The sequence below is a fragment of the Ascaphus truei genome, chromosome 1 (assembly GCF_040206685.1).
Source record: "Ascaphus truei isolate aAscTru1 chromosome 1, aAscTru1.hap1, whole genome shotgun sequence".
In the NCBI taxonomy this organism is placed as follows: domain Eukaryota; kingdom Metazoa; phylum Chordata; class Amphibia; order Anura; family Ascaphidae; genus Ascaphus; species Ascaphus truei.
Genome location: NC_134483.1, coordinates 222,850,737 through 222,871,864, shown reverse-complemented (window position 1 = coordinate 222,871,864; position 21,128 = coordinate 222,850,737). Strand labels below are relative to the sequence as shown.

The 21,128-nt window shown below is 41.6% G+C and overlaps 1 long non-coding RNA gene across 1 annotated transcript in view; it reads left to right on the top strand.

Annotated features, from left to right (window-relative positions):
* Positions 1-1,600: 1,600 nt before the first annotated feature.
* Positions 1,601-21,128, top strand: part of LOC142470473 (uncharacterized) — a 243,092-nt gene continuing 223,564 nt past the window's right edge. The window contains exons 1-2 of the long non-coding RNA XR_012789270.1: positions 1,601-1,973; positions 3,493-3,692. This is a non-coding gene — a long non-coding RNA (uncharacterized LOC142470473). The remainder of the gene's footprint in view (positions 1,974-3,492; positions 3,693-21,128) is intronic.

Sequence of the window (21,128 nt, the reverse complement as noted above, 5' to 3'; positions counted from 1 at the left end):
ATACAGTTGATTGATGATGTGACGCAATAATGGGGGGCTAAATAAAGGGTCCACTGTGAAAAGAAAAGCTGTCAGTTTGCTCAGGGATGTGTTCTTCGGGATGCACTTTGGCTTTTAGTTTTAAGCTGATATTGAACCCCATTTCCATCTTCTTCCAAAGGCACACAATGTACTAGGTTTCTTAGGATAGGAAATGCACTTGTCTTGGCCTTTAACAGGTGGTGTCCATTTGCATATTCATGTACTGTATAAAAGAGTTCCCTGTGAAGCTGAAAGTAATACATATTTGCATGGTAATGCTTGGAATCATTTTTATTTTTGCAGGTGCGTCAATCTATAATGCTAAAAAAAACTGGCACAGAACTGTGAAACTTATGTGAGACATGAATAGATTTATGAGCATTCCCTGCCTTGCTTTTAATGAAGCTTACAGGAAATTATGAAATAGTAGTGAAAGGTAAAAGTGGTACACTAACGGACATAAATGAATTAATATTTGGGTTACTGTATGTAGCCAGGCCTGGTTTCACTGGCTACTAGTCTGTTCTCCTCACTCCATGTAGCAGCAACATCTCCCAGAGGGGCGGGGGGTAGGGGGGGGGAAATATGGGCTACATGTATATAAAAAATGAGATAGCTACAAAGGTAACTTTTATGAAGCATATAGTATTTCTTTATGTAAATTATGTTTGCTTCATAACAGCCACCTTTTGTATTTTTTTCATACAGTAACCCTTACATTAATTATTGTGAATAAAGGATCGTGTACAACCCCATTTATTTTACAACCAAGTGAAGCATGTCATTTATACAACTTTGTTAGAATACCTAAAAGGATTTATTTGGATGCCTGTGAATGTTTTGTGGACAATAACAATAACTGATGCAACTTCTAGCCAATACAGACTTAGGGGGTCGTGTATGAAAGTCCTCTGCTGCAAAATTTAGGAATTTTATGCTATTGGACCTTTTTATGCCATAATTATAGTGTAGCTAATTTGCTCTAGTTTTGCAGCCAGGAGAAGAGTCAAAATTTTCTCTATGCCCTATCATAAACATATCAAAGTACAGTACTCTGTGTCAGCTGTAACTGCTTTAGTGTAATTAATGTCAATAATCAAAATCAAGACAGAGCCCTAAATAAGACCAAGAGGAAATGTGTGTGTGTGTGTGTGTGTGTGTGTGTGTGTGTGTGTGTGTGTGTGTGTGTGTGTGTGTGTGTGTGTGTGTGTGTGTGTGTGTGTGTGTGTGTGTGTGTGTGTGTGTGTGTGTGTGTGTGTGTGTGTGTGTTAAACACACACACACACACACACTCTCTCACAGGAGCCTTTTTTGCAGAAAATATACATATAGTAATAGAAGCAGTTAAATAATATTAATACTAGTATGAATACATTTTCACTTGTTTCCCCCCCCAACCTCCCCCCTTTGTTACGAATATTTATCATTCTATCCCTGAATTGGTATTGTGTGAAATGTAGTGTCCCAGACAGGGAGGCACATGTGTCTGGGCCTGTGGTCAGGTGTCCAATCTGATCCAGTCAGGGTTGCCTAGGCAACAGTAGAATGTTGAAGGTGGTTAGAGACAGTTGGAGAGACAGTTAATGGACAATGAAGAGTCCTGATAGACCAGAGCAGGAGTTGCAAATAAAGATAAAAAGGGAGTAAAATAGTGTAAAAGTGGGAGAGAGAGAAGGTTATACATAAGAATAGAGGATAGTAGTTAAGTAGAACAGACCAATAGGTAGATAGTTAATTAATCTGTTAGATAGAATAGGGTATACTGTAGTTAGAATAAGGATATAAAAAGCTGAGATAGGGGACTTGTTAGACACTAGGGTAGATATATAGACAGACAGAGGAATAGCTAGTGAAATACATAGCTACTGAGTTTTTGGGTGTGGGGAAGCTGTGATCAGGCTGCAGTTAGCGGCAGCCAAATGAATGATACGCCATCTGTATATTGGTTATAAGTAAGTATCCACGTGTCGGTGCATGTGTGAGGCTGTCAGTTCCAGCTAGGGTCATTGTGGGGACTGCATAAGGGCGGTTAGCCCCTATGGGCCACTTCCCCAACATTATATCTGAGGTGGCTGCCACCTCTGCATCCTATGCAAAGAAACAATTGGTCAAATGTATCAAATCTAATATTGTTAAAGTTGATGCACTTGCAAAAGGATGGCTGACAGATTTATCATTTAGAAATATTGTACTCAGCATACTTGCTGCATCAAGTTTTAGTATGTGTTCTTGTTGTGCGGCAGTATGTGTTTTTTCTTTTTTTCTGGTTTTGAGTGGAGTTTTTACTTATGATTTACTTCTGAATGGGCAGCCAATAACTTTGAATACTACTGTATGTGTTAAAGATATTTCCATTAGTAAAATTGTCAATTTATCATCTGCTCTTGTACAATGCACACTTTATCAGAGTAGCCTTCTCAGTTTCTCATGCTACATAGAAATACATTTGATCTGAAGAGCTCAATATAACAAATGAAAGAATAATTCAAACCAAAAATCACTGCACAACTCATGCAAGAAAATATAAACACTTTTGTCCAGATCTATAAAGCTCTGTTAAGGGTCTCAAATGCTTATTCACAACATCTGGGTTTCAAACCTTTGAAATCTGCCCATCATTAATTATATTATAAAAAAAAAAAGTTATTGTAGTAGGCTAATAAAACCCAGAAAGCTTATATGTGCTTTTTATTTTATTTATTAAATGACATTGAGACAAAACTGAAACTTTTTTTAACCAAACAATCAAAAGAAATTAATAATAAGATAATAAAAGTACTAATTAATAGGTGAGAAAGTAACTGGAGCACCATTATCAATATTTTAAGGCAATACATTCTTCCTTTGAAGCTTCTTTGGTTCATGTTTTACCTGTAAAGCTATTGTTATGTTTGAGACATTTTATGAAGATAAGAGACTGTAGAAACCTAAGAAATATACTGTAGGGATAGATCTGAAAAGCTTAGTTAAGTCGGGGCAACTAACATAAAATTACCTAAATAGTTAATGGACGGTAGCTTCCCTGAATTTAACGGAGATCCACAAATCTAAATATATATGCAAAACAATGGCTGTTAAGGCCCTCATTTGCATATGGCTAACACGGCGTTAGCTAGCTAACATCAAGGTAAGACACCCCAATACTAGCTGCCAGCAATGCTGGCCTTGCATTAGCCATATAATAAGGAATATGCCATGTATATATTGCAATGCAATACAGTACTGTACATACCTGTTATCTACGTTCCCAATTAAAAATAATTAATTATAAACAAAAAGTAAAAAAATCAATAATAGCCTGATGGCCTATTTGTAATCTGTGGCCATCCATGGCTTTGTGACAATGAATCCTCAGTTTGACTGATGCCCTCGATCCTCTGTTGCTTGAAGTTTCTCCATCTGTAAGTATTTCTTTGAAAATCTCCTTTTTTTCTTTCTTCATATATTGCTGTCGACATCGTCTTTGTTCAGCCACTGGATGTGGCCTCTGCTTCAACTTCCGGTCTTTTTTGTGTGCTTATTTTTGTTAATTTTGTGATTTTAATTTTTTTAATCATTTTTTGACATCGGACCTTTGAAATGTATTTTTATGGTTGAGCATCGGCCTTTTTGTGTGGATTTGTCACAGAGGAATCATTGCCCCGAGTATGAAGGCTGTCAAGAAGGATCGGGTAAGTCAAATATTTATTTCAGCTACTCATTGAGTGCCATTGTACTACCTATGTTTTCCTTGAGCGAGCCTGGGTCTCCTCACTGATACTCAATAATTTATTTTAACCATTGAACTGTTTTCTTTGTTTATGTATTCCTGTATATTCTATGTACATACTATGTGTAATGGTGTTTGTTTTTTTGTATTTTGCATCGATGCCATAGGGGGATATTCTTGTAGCTGAAAGTTGTGCATGTGAGTTGTGTAGAAAGAGCCCATTCCGCTTGGATTTGCAGATTTTGGTATTCTGTAAACCCTTCCTCATGTCTAAACGGTGCAGAAAAGGCTTTTTAAGAAGCAGTTTCATTCCACCTCTCAAACTCATATTTCAGGCCCTGAAGGGAGCTAATGCCCTTTTCAGGTAATTCCACTTCAAAACTAAGTACAAACCATGTGGTTTGTTCATTTTTATAAACGTGGTTTAAATTATGTGATTTGTAATACACGATTTGGCTATTTGTTACATTTTATTCTATGACTTATGACCATGTTGAACCATGCAGTTTTAGAAGCACAAACTCACAGCTACTTGAATATCCCCCTTAGTGTACTGTATATTCTGATTATGTTTGTCATTAGCCCTATTAGCCACTTTTGGTTAGTAGGTCTAATGTTAGTACTTTAGATCAGGGGCTAAGCTTGGGTTGCAGGGTGAAGGTATGGGAGGGTTGCAGGGTGAGGGTATGGGAGGTGGGTTATGTGGGTAGGTGCCCCTGGAAGAGAGGCTAGTCCACCCGGAAGGATTGTGGGAGGTGGTTAACCACTTGTATGCCATCAAGATTGTACCGCTATTACATACAATGGGCCATAGATATTGTTATTTAACCCTTGACTACCTTCCTGACCATGAAGGTATGCACAATGCATGCCCTCATGGACACTATAGCTTCCAAGGGGTTAATACTCAGATCTTGGTTAATTTTCTTGACCTAGTCCAGGGTATTCATTTTGTCTTCCTACAGCATATTGCTAAGACAATATAGGAAACCAAAGTGGCCCACTTCAGAACCCTGGACAAGGCCAAAATATTTTCAGTGACCCGGCATTAGGTGCTGGAAGCACATAACATAAAAAGGTATAGCCATGACCTAAAATAGCATAGTATTAAGGCTAGTGTTAACTTTAACTATAGCATTAAGTATCAAAACCACAGAGGAATTCTAGTGGGGGAATAGGATTTGGTTTAAAAAACCTGGGAGCCACACAATGATTTTCAGTGACTGTTGAATTTACTAAGTTATTAGTAGGCATCTTGCAAGTGTAAGTCAAGGCAGCCTGGTCTGCAAGACACTGTATCACAGATCCAGTGTGGCTAAGAAGTGATGTACAGATGCAGCGGCCGTTATTCGAACACTTCATGTGTTGTATACCTCGGAATACCCATGTCATGGCGCGTGATTTCTTCCAACCTTCCCGCCTTAAGACGCGAATGCAGGCGAGTGCAGAAAATGGCATTTTAGTGTTCTGGTTTTTAAACACCTGAAATTGACACAGTAGCAAAGTACTGTACACATTACAATTAATTCATTTCATTGCATTGCGATAAACACATGTGCCTGGGGCGATTGGAGGAGTTAATGCCGCATGGAATACAGCAGAGCACAAGAAAACGGCTCCGTGATTTGTTCGAATAACTGTAGCATCTTAAAATGATTTAACAAAAATAAAATGGCCAACTTTTTTTTCCCATTTACTGGAAGGAGGCAGGTACTGCACTGTATCTCTGGATGTATCTCTGGCCTGCAGTGTATTGCTCATCTGGTGGTGTGGGATCTGACATAGCAGTTGGCTCTTTTTGCCCAATTTTTCAACAATGTTATGAATAAAAGCAACAAGATTTACTTCCCCAAAAAATATTTGTCATTTTGTATGTATAATTTTATTTAAATAGCCCCGCAGTTTATGCAGCACTTTACGAAATTTACAGTACAAGGTAAATACAAGGTAAATAAAGAACAAACTATGGGGATAAGCCCAGCAGGTAAATGACAACATAAGGCTCAGAGAGCCTCTGCCTGGAAGAGCTTACAGCCTAAGTGGTATGTTGGAAGATTTACCAACACAGTAGGACTAAAAGTGCATTATTAAAAGTGCAGTTAGGGAGGTCAAGGGCATATGGAGTCAGTTCTATACTCAGCTAAACATCTCTATTCAGAACACTTTCTGGCCCCCAATGTCACAAAATCTCAAAATTACAGAAAGCTGTCTCAGCTATTAAGAGAAACTTTATGTCATCGCAAGCGCAACATTTTAACCCAGTTTACAAATCACGCAAAATTACAAATGATAGTGACAAAGGAGGTATGTGGATCTTCGTTGTTAGAGGGAATACCTCTCATTAGCACTAACGTCCTTTATAGTTAATGCAAGGGCCATTACAGCTGAAAACAGCACTTAACATTGTGTTAGGGAGCTTTACACATCCCAGTTAGCACTTAATGAGGCGTTAATTTAAGTTGAATCCTCTATAAAAGTCAATACAGAGCTGTGTGGATCTGGCTTTAAGTGAAAAAGCAAAACAAACAATTCTGAAAAGAAGCAGATAAAATAAATGTAAATTAAATGACAATATTCTCATTGTAAATTAGAAGTGCCGTCAGTTTGTTGTAAATGAATGTATGAAAATGTTTCCATGTATAATAATGCTTATTTATAGTGCACACATTTTAAATTACACATGTACAGTAGGGTCAGACAGTGAGTCTAAAAGAGAAACAGCGCAAAAAACCTCATTACCATACTGAAGGGGGAAAAGGCTGTAAGAGATTGTCAAGCACGGAGGTCCCCAGTGCGCATGCAAATGAATAAAAAGCGGACGGGCATAGAGCGCAGGAGTGGAGGGGGGGGGGAGAACCTGCGCTCTATGCCCATCCGCTTTTCCCCCTTCAGTACGGAAACTACCACTTGAGAGTACAAGGAGAGATTCGATCCGGCTGCTAGGCTGAAACAACTTGATCCACGGTTGCAGTCTGCTGTAGTGGTAACATGTCCCTATACATGTCATGCTGATTTATATTCTCTTTGATGTACGTGCAATAATTACCTGTTTAACACTATGAACACTTTTTAATATACTACACTGTAGACGGACGTTCACAGAGGTACACAATTGGAGACTTTATAAGGTGAAATTATAACGAGGCTTTATTGTGCCTTTTTCCTTAACATCAGGAAACTATCCAAACAAGGGGGAAACACAACTTTTATTCACTTGCGAGTGGTTCTAGTGAAATACTATACAATTCACAACTCCCTTAGTTAAGCATGTCTCCCAGCCCCAAACACATACACTGGCGACACACTTTATTCGAGCACGGCTAGTCCCGCGAATTCGGGTATACTCGGGTGTATTCAGGTTTCTGATAGTTTTCTGCCAGAGTGCATTGCGTTATTTTCCGGCCGGAATTTAAGCTTTTTATTCCGGCTGGTTACAATACTGCAATGCCGTCAAAATACACATGGTGGCGCTTGCGAGCTATTCTCTGTGAAGCCGTCCCCTATAATGAATTGTAATGCAGTATATACTGTATACTATATACTGTATATACTGTATAACAACAACCCCTGTAAGCCCTAACATACAGTACTGTACAGTACTGTACTGTACTGTATATGCACATACATAAATGATACTACTGTATGGGCGGCGGGGGCGAGATGTATTTGCAGCAGAGAGAGATCCGCTGCTCTCTCTCTGCGCAAACATCCGCACATTAAAAATTATTTGAAATACATTTTTATTGATAGTGTAGATGTGCAGGGGGTCTCCGGAGCTGAACCGCGTTGGTTTTAGGTCTGGGGACCCCGTGCCCCCCGAGATACAGGCCCCTTTAGGGGGTGCCGGTATCCCTCTGCGTTTCAAGGTCCCGATCACGTGACCGCGGCCTGTAAACCAAGCAGAGCAGAGGGATACCGGCACCCCCTAAAGGGGCCTGTATCTCGGGGGGCACGGGGTCCCCAGACCTGAAACCTGTGCGCTTCTGCTCTGGAGACCCTCTGCACATGTACACTATCAATAAAACACATACAATATACAGTATAAATAAACACTCGTTCTTTACCTTAGCGTCTATGCGCTATGGTAAAGAAGCATTATTGTAATAATATTGTAAAGTGAGCAGGGGGTTCCCTGAGCCAGAAATTAATGCTCAGGGAACCCCCCCCCCCCCTGCTCCTGATCAATATTATTAAAAATACGGAAAATGCTGCGTCATTACCATAGCGGATAGCCGCTAAGGCAATGAAGGGGTTAACCCACCGTGCCCGCTTTATTGTGTGTAGTGGGGATGGGTGAGGGGGGTATTTGGCCCTTGGAGTGAGTTTAGGACTTGCGGGAGGGGGGGGGGGGGTTGCGGGTGCACTTAACCCCTTCACGACCGTAGCAGTTAATACCGCTACGGTCATGAAGGGGTTAAGCCCTCCCGCTACCCCCCCCCCCGCAAGCCCTCCCCAACCATCGTTGGGGCGAATACCCCATTCACCCACCCTCCCGCAACCCACAACAATAAAATACACACAGCAGCCGCCAAAAAATAAATAAATAAATGACAATAAATACATTTGAAATACATTTTTATTGATAGTGTAGATGTGCAGAGGGTCTCCGGAGCTGAACCGCGTTGGTTTTAGGTCTGGGGACCCCGTGCCCCCCGAGATACAGGCCCCTTTAGGGGGTGCCGGTATCCCTCTGCTCTGCTTGGTTTACAGGCCGCGATCACGTGACCGCGGCCTGTAAACCAAGCAGAGCAGAGGGATACCGGCACCCCCTAAAGGGGCCTGTATCTCGGGGGGCACGGGGTCCCCAGACCTGAAACCTGTGCGCTTCTGCTCTGGAGACCCTCTGTACATGTACACTATCAATAAAACACATACAATATACAGTATAAATAAACACTCGATCTTTACCGTAGCGTCTATGTGCTATGGTAAAGAAGCATTATTTTAATAATATTGTAAAGTGAGCAGGGGGTTCCCTGAGCCAGAAATTAATGCTCAGGGAACCCCCCCCCCCCCCTGCTCCTGATCAATATTATTAAAAATACGGAAAATGCTGCGTCATTACCATAGCGGATAGCCGCTAAGGCAATGAAGGGGTTAAGGCATAATAAACAATTAATACATTCAATACATATTTTTCACGTCTGTGTTAAAACTCCCTGCCTTCTCTCTAATCTATGTAAAACCCCCTCCCCCTATTCTCGCTTTTAAAACGCCCTGCCTTCTCTCTAATCTATGTAAAACCCCCTCCCCCTATCCCCCTATTGTGTGTGTGCGTTAAGCTTCCCTGCAAGCTATGTAAAAAAACCTCCCCCTATTGTGTGTGTGTGTTAAATCTGCCTGGCCTGTGTTTCTGAGTGCTGAGTGCTCTGCGTTTAAAGGTCCCGATCACGTGATCGCGGCCTGTAAACCAAGCAGAGCAGAGGGATACCGGCACCCCCTAAAGGGGCCTGTATCTCGGGGGGCACGGGGTCCCCAGACCTGAAACCTGTGCGCTTCAGCTCCGGAGACCCCCTGCACATGTACACTATCAATAAAAATGTATTTCAAATGTATTTATTGTCATTTATTTATTTATTTATTTATTTAGATTTATTTATTAATTGTGCTGCTGCTGCTGCAAGTCGTAAACTCACACCAAGGGCCAAACACCCCCCTCACCCCCAATAAAAAAATTCACGCACAGCAGCCCCACAATTAATAAATAAATCTAAATAAATAAATAAATAAATGCCAATAAATACATTTGAAATACATTTTTATTGATAGTGTAGATGTGTATATATATATATATATATATATATATATATATATATATATATATATATATATATATATATATACAGTATACAGTATATATACACACATGATGAACCAATAGTACAAATACATGTAGAATGGTTATCAAAATCATACTGTCCTACAGATAACGCTTCTCTATACAGACAATAATAATAATCCATTTAATAATCCTACAGTAACTTATTTTACAATATAAAACATAACATTACAATCCACACAGTACATTGCATTTACATTGTATACTGTAAATGATGCATAGCATTAAATCTATGCACCATATACAGTACTGTACATTATGCAAATGAATGTTAACAATATAATTGCAAGCTACTCTACCAGTAAATACTGTACAAACACTTCCAAACAAGTCAACTACAGTATTTTAACCAATCAAGTAAACCAAAATCAATATATACTGTAAGTACCAACCAGAAAAGACAATTTAAAACCAAACTAACCCTTACAATACCAAGGATTACATCTATCTAATTGTAAAAAACCTTATACATTATACACAGCATTGTTTAAAGCCCCCTCCCCCCTAATGTTTCTGTTAAGCAGATTACACTGAAGGGACAGAGATATAAAGGCCTAAAGCCCCTTCCCCCCCTAATGTTTGTGTTAAACAGATTAGATTGAAGGGAGAGAGATGTTTCTGTTACCAGTAAATCTCCCTCCCTGCATTGCTAACCACCCTCACCCCCTACCCACATACCGTTAACCCCCCCCCCCCCCCACCCTGGCCATGGCCCCTCCGCTTCTGCAAAACAGACACAAAAATTAAAACATACAAAGTAATGTCCCCTAACCCCTTAATCACCATAGCGGTTATTAACCGCTACAGTCATGAAGGGGTTAACCCGCCCTCACCCACCCACCACTCGGGATGCCTACATACCCTCCCACACTAACCCCCCCCACCCGTGAGGCCTAACCACCCAGTCAGTACCCACAAGTGAGGCCTACCCACATACCGTTGGGGAAACACCCCACCCCCACCCCAGTACCCACAATAAAAACAGTACAATCACCCACAATAAACAGCATTCTATTTATTAAATACATTACCCACCCCCTGTGCCCCCCCCCCCCCATAAATACAAGATTTATTCTTTTACATTCAGGGTCCATAACGCAGCCCCACGCTAGTCCCCGGTGGGCTGGCAGGGCACCTGGACAGACCTACAGTTTACCAGCAGCATTCCACAGGTTCTGGAGGCCTGCTGGTGGATCCTGCCAGCACCATGGCGCCCAGGTGGTCTCCTTGGGTCACCGTGAGCCACAATTGGGTCCCCACGGTAGGCCCAAGGATGTCTGGGAGCCCCGGGTCAAACCCACAGGTGTCTGCGGGGCCTCGGGTGGTTCCCATGGGGGTCTGGGGAACTCACGGGTGCTCACTACGGGTCCGCGGTGCCCCCACAGAAGTGGGACCACACATCATCATCCCCGCACCTACGGGTCGGAGGTGCCCCCACAGAAGTGGGACCACACATCGTCATGCCCGCAGACTACGGGTCCGCGGTGCCCCCACAGAAGTGGGACCACACATCATCATCCCCGCATGTGTCACCCGTGGAACCACCAGCCTGCTACCCTTTAGGATACCCGAGGATTCCCCGCGGGTGGTCTCCAGAGGTCCCACGCAAAACAACGGAAGTAACCCTGAATGTAAAAAAAATAAACCTGGCCTATACATTCAATACATACACCCTCCCCCCCAACACCTACAGTTCAATAATGTGCAAAATAACTATTATCCAGATATGGATAATAGATTAATTGCCCATTATTAAAAACATTAACTAGCATATACAAATAAATAAAGTACTACTGACCTCATCAATACGAAGTGTCCGATGCCAGCGCCTTCCTTCTCTTGCCCACACAAAACATAGCCAAAACCAAGGCAATACATTGCAAGTACAGTACATTCAGATATCAATTAACCCCTTAAACACCTTATCAGATAATAACCGCAAAGGTGATTAAGGGGTTAAGCCACACAGGCCCGATACCCACCCTCACCCATGAATTTGTACTGTGGCTTCATCATGCAAATATATATACTGTATATATATATATACACAGAGAGACAGAGAGAAAGAGAGAGAGAGATATATATACTGTATACAGTATATATATATACTGTATATATATATATAAATACACACACGTTATATACACACCCATGATAAACCAATATACAGTACAAACAAATGTAGAAGGGTTATCAAAAGCACTGTCCTACAACCAAACTCTTCTCCATACATACACACTAAATTAAAATAAATTTCCTTTAATATTCATAACTGATCTCTCAATCTACTGTAAATCATCACTAAACCTCTGAAAAGCCATTTAAACAACTTACATTCCAATATAAATAATGCCTAAATATCTACTGTATGCACCATATACATTCTGCAAATTACTGTAATCAACCAAGTAAACAAAACTCAATTAGCAATCATTATTTACATCCCTAAACAATTCAGACTAGATCCCGAACAATAAAATCATTAACAAATTCACGCCTAGAGCAGAACAATTAAGCCTTTGAAAAAATATATGTACCGACAAAAATACAACCTTTCCAAACCAAGCCTACCTACAGTATCCCTGACCTTCCTCAAACACACAATACAATACCAAGGAATACATCTACTGTACAGTATCTAATTTTAAAATACGTTAAACTCACAAAATAATTAAAAACACATCTAATCCAGCTTTTAAAACATCATCATTTCTTACCCTGAATGTATACTGTACAGTATATCTCTCTAGACATATATACTGTACATACAGTGGCAAGAAATGATATACCACAAAAAAAAAAAAAATACACAGGTTAAAAAACCTTTTGAAAAAATTAACAAGTTAAATAAAATACATTTCTTTACTGTAGTTCACTTACCATTACTTGCCCCCACCGACTCCCGTTGCCCAGCTTACTCACGAACCAATCCACGATCAGGAACCCATAAAATAATAAACCATTCAAAATAATAAACATTAAACTAAAAATCCAAACCAATCCACGGGTCTTCTACTTGTAATACATCTTCATCTGTATTCTTCTTTCTTCTATCTCCTTCCGGGCGGGGCAGGGCGTGGTCTTCTTTCCGTCATCGGCCACGCCCTTGTCTTTTTTCTTCTCCGGAGGTCCTTCCTCCGCGGCGTCTGGCTGCAAAATGAGACGACATAGGCTTTTAAAGACCTATGACGTCACATTTTGCGTCATGGTTCCCACGGTCCTGATTGGACCGTGAAAACCATGTGTTTTGGCCGATAATAAAAAAATGATGACGTCACTTAAAGGGAATGAAAGCACAGCCAATCAGAATGGCTTTGCTTCAATTGCCTTTAAGTTGACGTCATGAAAAGGCACATGGCCGTGCACACATGGTACTAGAGCCAATCAGAGCGTGGGAACTTTATCCCTACTCTGATTGGCTCTGGTATACCATGTGTCAGGGGCTTGGGGGAGAAAGGATGTGACGTCAATGAAAACCTGTCACGTGGTACGGTAGCCAATCAGAGCGTGGGAACTTTATCCTTATTGACGTCACATCCTTTCTCCCCCAAGCCCCTGACACATGGTATACCAGAGCCAATCAGAGTAGGGATAAAGTTCCCACGCTCTGATTGGCTCTAGTACCATGTGTGCACGGCCATGTGCCTTTTCATGACGTCAACTTAAAGGCAATTGAAGCAAAGCCATTCTGATTGGCTGTGCTTTCATTCCCTTTAAGTGACATCATCATTTTTTTATTATCGGCCAAAACACATGGTTTTCACGGTCCAATCAGGACCGTGGGAACCATGACGCAAAATGTGACATCATAGGTCTTTAAAAGCCTATGTCGTCTCATTTTGCAGCCAGACGCCGCGGAGGAAGGACCTCCGGAGAAGAAAAAAGACAAGGGCGTGGCCGATGATGGAAAGAAGACCACGCCCTGCCCCGCCCGGAAGGAGATAGAAGAAAGAAGAATACAGATGAAGATGTATTACAAGTAGAAGACCCGTGGATTGGTTTGGATTTTTAGTTTAATGTTTATTATTTTGAATGGTTTATTATTTTATGGGTTCCTGATCGTGGATTGGTTCGTGAGTAAGCTGGGCAACGGGAGTCGGTGGGGGCAAGTAATGGTAAGTGAACTACAGTAAAGAAATGTATTTTATTTAACTTGTTAATTTTTTCAAAAGGTTTTTTAACCTGTGTATTTTTTTTTTTTTTGTGGTATATCATTTCTTGCCACTGTATGTATGTATGTACAATATATATGTCTAGAGAGATATACTGTACAGTATACATTCAGGGTAAGAAATGATGATGTTTTAAAAGCTGGATTAGATGTGTTTTTAATTATTTTGTGAGTTTAAAGTATTTTAAAATTAGATACTGTAGATGTATTCCTTGGTATTGTATTGTGTGTTTGAGGAAGGTCAGGGATACTGTAGGTAGGCTTGGTTTGGAAAGGTTGTATTTTTGTCGGTACTTATATTTTTTCAAAGGCTTAATTGTTCTGCTCTAGGCGTGAATCTGTTAATGGTTTCATTGTTCATGATTGAGTGTGAAATGTTTAGAGATCTAAATAATGATTGCTAATTGATTTTTGTTTACGTTGATTAATTTGCAGAATGTATACAGTATGGTGCATAGATTTTATGCATTTTGGAATGTGACTTTTTTCATTGGTTTGTGATCATATACAGTACAGTAGATTGTGAGATCAGTTAGGATTTTTAAAGGAAATTGATTTTAATGTAGTGTCTGTATGGAGACGTGTTTGGTTGTAGGGCAGTATGCTTTTGATAACCCTTCTATATTTATTTGTACTGTATATTGGTTTATCATGGGTGTGTATATAACGTGTGTGTATATATATATATATATATATATATATATATATATATATATATATATATATACTGTATATATATCTCTCTCTCTCTCTTTCTCTCTGTCTCTCTGTATATATATATACAGTGTATATATATATATAGTTGCATGATGAAGCCACAGTACAAATTCATGGGTGAAGGGTGGGTATCGTGCCTGTGTGGCTTAACCGCTTAATTACCTTTGCGGTTATTATCCGATAAGGTGTTTAAGGGGTTAATTGATATCTGAATATAATTGCAATGTATTGGCTTGGTTTTGGCTATGTTTTGTGTGGGCAAGAGAAGGAAGGCGCTGGCGTCGGACACTTCGTATTGATGAGGTCAGTAGTACTTTATTTATTTGTATATGCTAGTTAATGTTTTTAATAATGGGCAATTAATCTATTATCCATATCTGGATAATAGTTATTTTGCACATTATTGTACTGTAGGTGTTGGGGGGGAGGGTGTATGTATTGAATGTATAGGCCAGGTTTATTTTTTTTACATTCAGGGTTACTTCCGTGGTTTTGCGTGGGACCTCTGGAGACCACCCGCGGGGAATCCTCGGGTATCCTAAAGGGTAGCAGGCTGGTGGTTCCACGGGTGACACATGCGGGGATGATGATGTGTGGTCCCACTTCTGTGGGGGCACCGCGGACCCGTAGTCTGCGGGCATGACGATGTGTTGTCCCACTTCTGTGGGGGCACCTCCGACCCGTAGGTGCGGGGATGATGATGTGTGGTCCCACTTCTGTGGGGGCACCGCGGACCCGTAGTGAGCACCCGTGAGTTCCCCAGACCCCCATGGGAACCACCCGAGGCCCCGCAGACACCTGTGGGTTTGACCCGGGGCTCCCAGACATCCTTGGGCCTACCGTGTGGACCCAATTGTGGCTCACGGTGACCCAAGGAGACCACCTGGGCGCCATGGTGCTGGCAGGATCCACCAGCAGGCCTCCAGAACCTGTGGAATGCTGCTGGTAAACTGTAGGTCTGTCCAGGTGCCCTGCCAGCCCACCGGGGACTAGCGTGGGGCTGCGTTATGGACCCTGAATGTAAAAGAATAAATCTTGTATTTATGGGGGGGGGCACAGGGGGTGGGTAATGTATTTAATAAATAGAATGCTGTTTATTGTGGGTGATTGTACTGTTTTTATTGTGGGTACTGGGGTGGGGGTGGGGTGTTTCCCCAACGGTATGTGGGTAGGCCTCCCTTGTGGGTAGTTAGTGGATGAGGGTTGAGGGTGGTTAGGCCTCACGGGGTGGGGGGTTAGAGTGGGAGGGTATGTACAGTAGGCGTCCCGAGTGGTGGGTGAGGGCGGGTTAACCCCTTCATGACTGTAGCGGTTAATAACCGCCATGGTGATTAAGGGGTTAGGGGACATTACTTTGAAAGTGTTATTTTTTTTCTCTGTTTTACTGTACAGCAGCGGAGGTTGCCATGGGTAGTGGGTAGTGTATTGAATGTATTTATTGGTTATTATGCCTTAACCCCTTCATTACCTTAGCGGCTATACGCTATGCTAATGAAGCCTCGTTTCTGAACTTTTAATAATATTGTGCAGGAGCAGGGGTTCCCCTGAGATTAGATTTCTGTCTCAGGGAACCCCCTGCTCACTGTACAATATTATTAAAAAGACAGAAATGCTGCTTCTTTACCATAGCGCATAGCCGCTAAGCTAAAGAATGATTCTTTAATGATGTGTGTGTTTTATTCACAGTGTACATGTGCAGGGGGTCTCCGGAGCTGAAGCGCACAGGTTTCAGGTCTGGGGACCCCGTGCCCCCCGAGAAACAGGCCCCTTTAGGGAGTGCCGGTGTCCCTCTGCTCTGCTTGGTTTACAGGCCGCGGTCACGTGATCGGGGAATTCAACGCAGAGGGATACCGGCACCCCCTAAAGGGGCCTGTATCTCGGGGGGCACGGGGTCCCCCGACCTGAAACCAGTGCGGTTCAGCTCCAGAGACCCCCTGCACATCTACACTATAAATAAAAATGTATTTCAAATGTATTTATTTGTATTTATTTATTTATTTATTGCGGGGATGCTGTGTGTGATTATTTTTTATTGTGTTTAGCGGGGGTGGGTGACGGGGTTTATAAATGTGAGTTTATAAGTAAAATAAAGAATATTATTTATAGGGGCCTTAGAACAGAAGTTCCCACGCCAATTGCGCGCTCATTGCGCTTTTGTTACAATGTTGCTGGTCTTGCGGGTTTGCAGTCTGGCAGCAAAAAGCAGTTTGTACAGTAGTACTGAGTGTGAGATAAATTAACCAGTTCTTTTATTGCTGAAGTCGCCACCAAAAACTTTTATTTACAAATACAGTACAAAAACCGTGCAACACACAACAACATTCAGTTTCCTTTGTTTAAGTACAGCAGGTACTATAGGGTAAAACATGTACTGTACAGTACAGCACAATATTACAGTATGGTCTCACTGAAAGTCCTCCCCATTTTCCAGCCATGGCCGATTCCTTGCATGGCGCAAAACGCCATTAATGCAGTCTCTAACGCCTCTCATTACAGGATCTGTAACAGGGTAATAGCGCTGCATTTCTTACACAATCTTTTTCCTTAAATTGGCAGGAAGGGCATTTTTTTGGCGATTCCCATCATAGTTCACTTTGAACACCCACTCGCAGTACAATGTGTAGGGAACATGGTGTTTAAATATGATCAAGGCATACTTGTGTGGTATACCAGCACTCCTCACCCTATTCTTCTCCCTCAGTGCCGGTGGCAGATCGCACAGGGAGATGTCGGGCACTGTTTGTATGCGAGCGGGTGTAGGAAGTCTTTTGGGAGCGGGTGTACTTGAGGCGATGGGCAATGGTAGGGTGTCTGGGAGGAAGCTTTCCTCCGGTAGTGGTCGCCGGGTTGTCTCCTGGCGTGGTCTTGACGGGGTTGTCATGTCCTCCTCAATAGCATAGTACACTGTATCTTCTGGTGGAGGGGGTGTGCTTGGTGATGGAAGGGGGTCGAAGGTACCATGCATCACATCCATGTCACCCCCCTGCTCCAGCGTCGGGGAAACAGGGGCATTAACACCGAGCAAATAATGTATGCCCGCTATGTCTGCCTCTATCTTGTGCATCCGTTGATCCAGCCGCTGCTCCATTTGTAGCATCCCTTGCTCCATATGTAGCACCGACTCCAGAAGCAGATCTAGCTTTGCCAGCACACTAGAATTCCCGGGGAGATCCACACTTAGCCCATTCAGGATCCGGTCCAACGAGCTGCTTGTGCATGGCATCTGGAGATCTGGGGGGATGGGTGCAACGGAGGATGAGATGGGGGTTCCCTGGAGAGAAGCGGCATCGATGGAGAGTGGAAGAGGTGACCTGGGGATGCCCGGTACAGGAGAAACTGCAGCGTGGTGGAAGAGGGATGGAGAAGGTGACCGCTGGATTTCCGGGAGAGAAGCAGAGTCGTCCAAGAGCAAAGGAGACAGTGACCCGTTGATTTCAGAGGCAGCAGCATCTTCAGATGGAACCGGAGAAGATGGGGGTGGAGAAGCCGGGCTGAAGATTTCCGGGACAGCTACAGCAGAGTCGTCGAAGCTTATGGGAAGTGGTCTTTGGCTTGGAAACGGTAACTGCCTTTCTCTTTTTCAGTGTGGCAGGCACAGCAGAGGTGAGATGATTCTTTCGTCCATAGAACCGGGGCTGCTCCATGTAAGCGGGAGGCACAATGCAGTATCTGGACAATGGCTCAGATAAAGATCAGCAAGTGGTGGGCTATGCAACGTGTACAACCTTTTATGCATGGCGGCCAGGTACAGGTGTTGAAAGTGGGTGGTCTGTTATGTGAGTCATTAACATATAAATATACCATCCATTTTGTGGATTCACTGCACATTGAATACACATCGACTAAACATCGAATACACATTCTTGTGTTTGTATTTCTTTCTACAGTACTCGCAGCAATGCCTGTTAAGAAGATTTCAAAGGATCTCAGCATGAGAATGAAGGAGATGTACACGAGCGGAAAACGAATTGCAGATATCCAGCGCTGGTTAACTGCTTCTGGCCTCGTTGTGCCATCAAGCACCGTGTGCTATCATGCACAAGGAAAAAACAGAGACCGCAAAAAGGCACCAAAGATAACAAATGCGTAAGTATACTGTATTTATAAAACTTAACCAAAAAAAATATAGAAAACTGTAGTGTACATCTACAGTATACCGTATTTATATAGTATATTTATTATATTACAACAGTATATACTGTAGTGTACTGTATGTGTGGTCAATTTATATTTTTTGTGCAGCAGTATACACTTTTGGTATATTGCAATTCATCTGACAACGAATATACAGTATATGATGTGTATTTATTATGATATAACAACAATATACCGTATTTATATAGTATATTTATTATATTACAACAGTATATACTGTAGTGTACTGTATGTGTGGTCAATTTATATTTTTTGTGCAGCAGTATACACTTTTGGTATATTGCAATTCATCTGACAACGAATATACAGTATATGATGTGTATTTATTATGATATAACAACAGTATACCGTATTTATATAGTATATTTATTATATTACAACAGTATATACTGTAGTGTACTGTATGTGTGGTCAATTTATATTTTTTGTGCAGCAGTATACACTTTTGGTATATTGCAATTCATCTGACAACGAATATACAGTATATGATGTGTATTTATTATGATATAACAACAATATACCGTATTTATATAGTATATTTATTATATTACAACAGTATATACTGTAGTGTACTGTATGTGTGGTCAATTTATATTTTTTGTGCAGCAGTATACACTTTTGGTATATTGCAATTCATCTGACAACGAATATACAGTATATGATGTGTATTTATTATGATATAACAACAATATACCGTATTTATATAGTATATTTATTATATTACAACAGTATATACTGTAGTGTACTGTATGTGTGGTCAATTTATATTTTTTGTGCAGCAGTATACACTTTTGGTATATTGCAATTCATCGGACAACGAATATACAGTATATGATGTGTATTTATTATGATATAACAACAGTATACCGTATTTATATAGTATATTTATTATATACAACAGTATATACTGTAGTGAGATACTAAATGTGTATCGAGAGTGATACACCAAAGAATCCCCTTTAGATAGGCGCACTGCAGACCTGAAAATAAAGACGGTCAGGGGTAGGATGTGGTGTGTATAAATAAAAAACTTTATTAAATATTTGTGTATAAATAAAAACTTTATTGAATATTAGTGTAATAGTGTACACAAAACAGTATATAGTGCTGTACTATACACTGACTAATAATAGACTGCTGTTGGTCTATGTCAACCTCCGTCAAGCGTCTCACTGTGCTCCCATTAGTTCTGTCTCCCTTGAAGTGTGAAAATCTTGGCAGATGCTCTAAATGTCAATAATCTAGATGGGTTATTGTAACCCTATGACATATTGGTAGGTATAGGCTCTACCGAGACTAACAGAGAAGTTCACGCAGCACATCAACGTAATGCGCACACTGCGCATGCGTCATGTAAGTTAAAACAGTAGAGTCTGTTTATATGCGAGTTGCGCATGCGCCGGGGCAGTGCGTGAAGTAAATGTTTGGACGGCCCGTATAAGGTTGGTAACGGGTAAAGGGAGTACTGGGTGTCGAGGAAATGTTCAATAGTGATTACACATAGTGACACACAGAGCGTTGTGCCTATGGATCACTATAGATCGTAGTTTGATATGAACCCAGTATATATGCGTATTCTTTGTACATTGGTGCGTTCATGTGTCAAAGTTTGTGCTGTATCTGGTATAGTGTGCGTCTCAAACGGGCGTAGGTACGAGGATGCTGTGCACCTTTAGTAGCAGGAGTAGTGAAAAATAGTAAACGCAGGTCTGGGCTGCTTGGTAATATTTTCAACGGGGTTTTTTGGTGCCCATGTGACCGCAGAGCTGCTCACTCGTAAACTGCTGCAATTGAGAAATGGTATAGCACACGAGACCTAGGTAGTCAGAGCAGCTGTGTCTATACAGGGCTGCATGGAAAAAAACATGCACGGTAGTATTTAAAGCAGGCAGGCTATTTTGATAGTGAATAGCAAGTGCTGCCCTGTAGCAGCACTGACACCTCTTTAAATGGGTGTATCAAATGAAAGTTAGACACAGGTCAGCGCACTAGAGGAGCTAGTAGAGATAGCTGGCGTGGTAAGGTATGAATCATACAGCTAAAGACCCGACATGCTGCATGTTTCGTCACTTCCTGTGACTTCATCCGGGGTGGGCGTTGCTTGGTTCCCGGTCGCTTCTTTATACCCTGTAGTTGCCATAGCGATCATGGGACGCCAAATGCTGTAGGGTGGTGATGCATGAGTACTGCATCCTAAACTGACCTAAGTTATTGTATGTAATACAAGTAAGAATTAACTTTGCTGGATTTCAAAAAATTGGGTTGGTGGTGACAACACTAAAATGAGTTGAAATGTGACTGTGATCTGACGTAGGTTCATAGGAAAGAGTTAAAGACAAAACCTTCGTTTAAGCCAGATGGATAGTGGGTATTGAGCAGATAAATCCACCTGGCCTCCCGTTGCAGGAGTTTCTTATCCCAATTCCCCCTGCGAATGCTGGGGGGAACATGGTCTATGCCTTGAAAGTTAAGCGTATCAAGTTTCCCTGCATGGTGGTCCCTAACATGACGGGAGA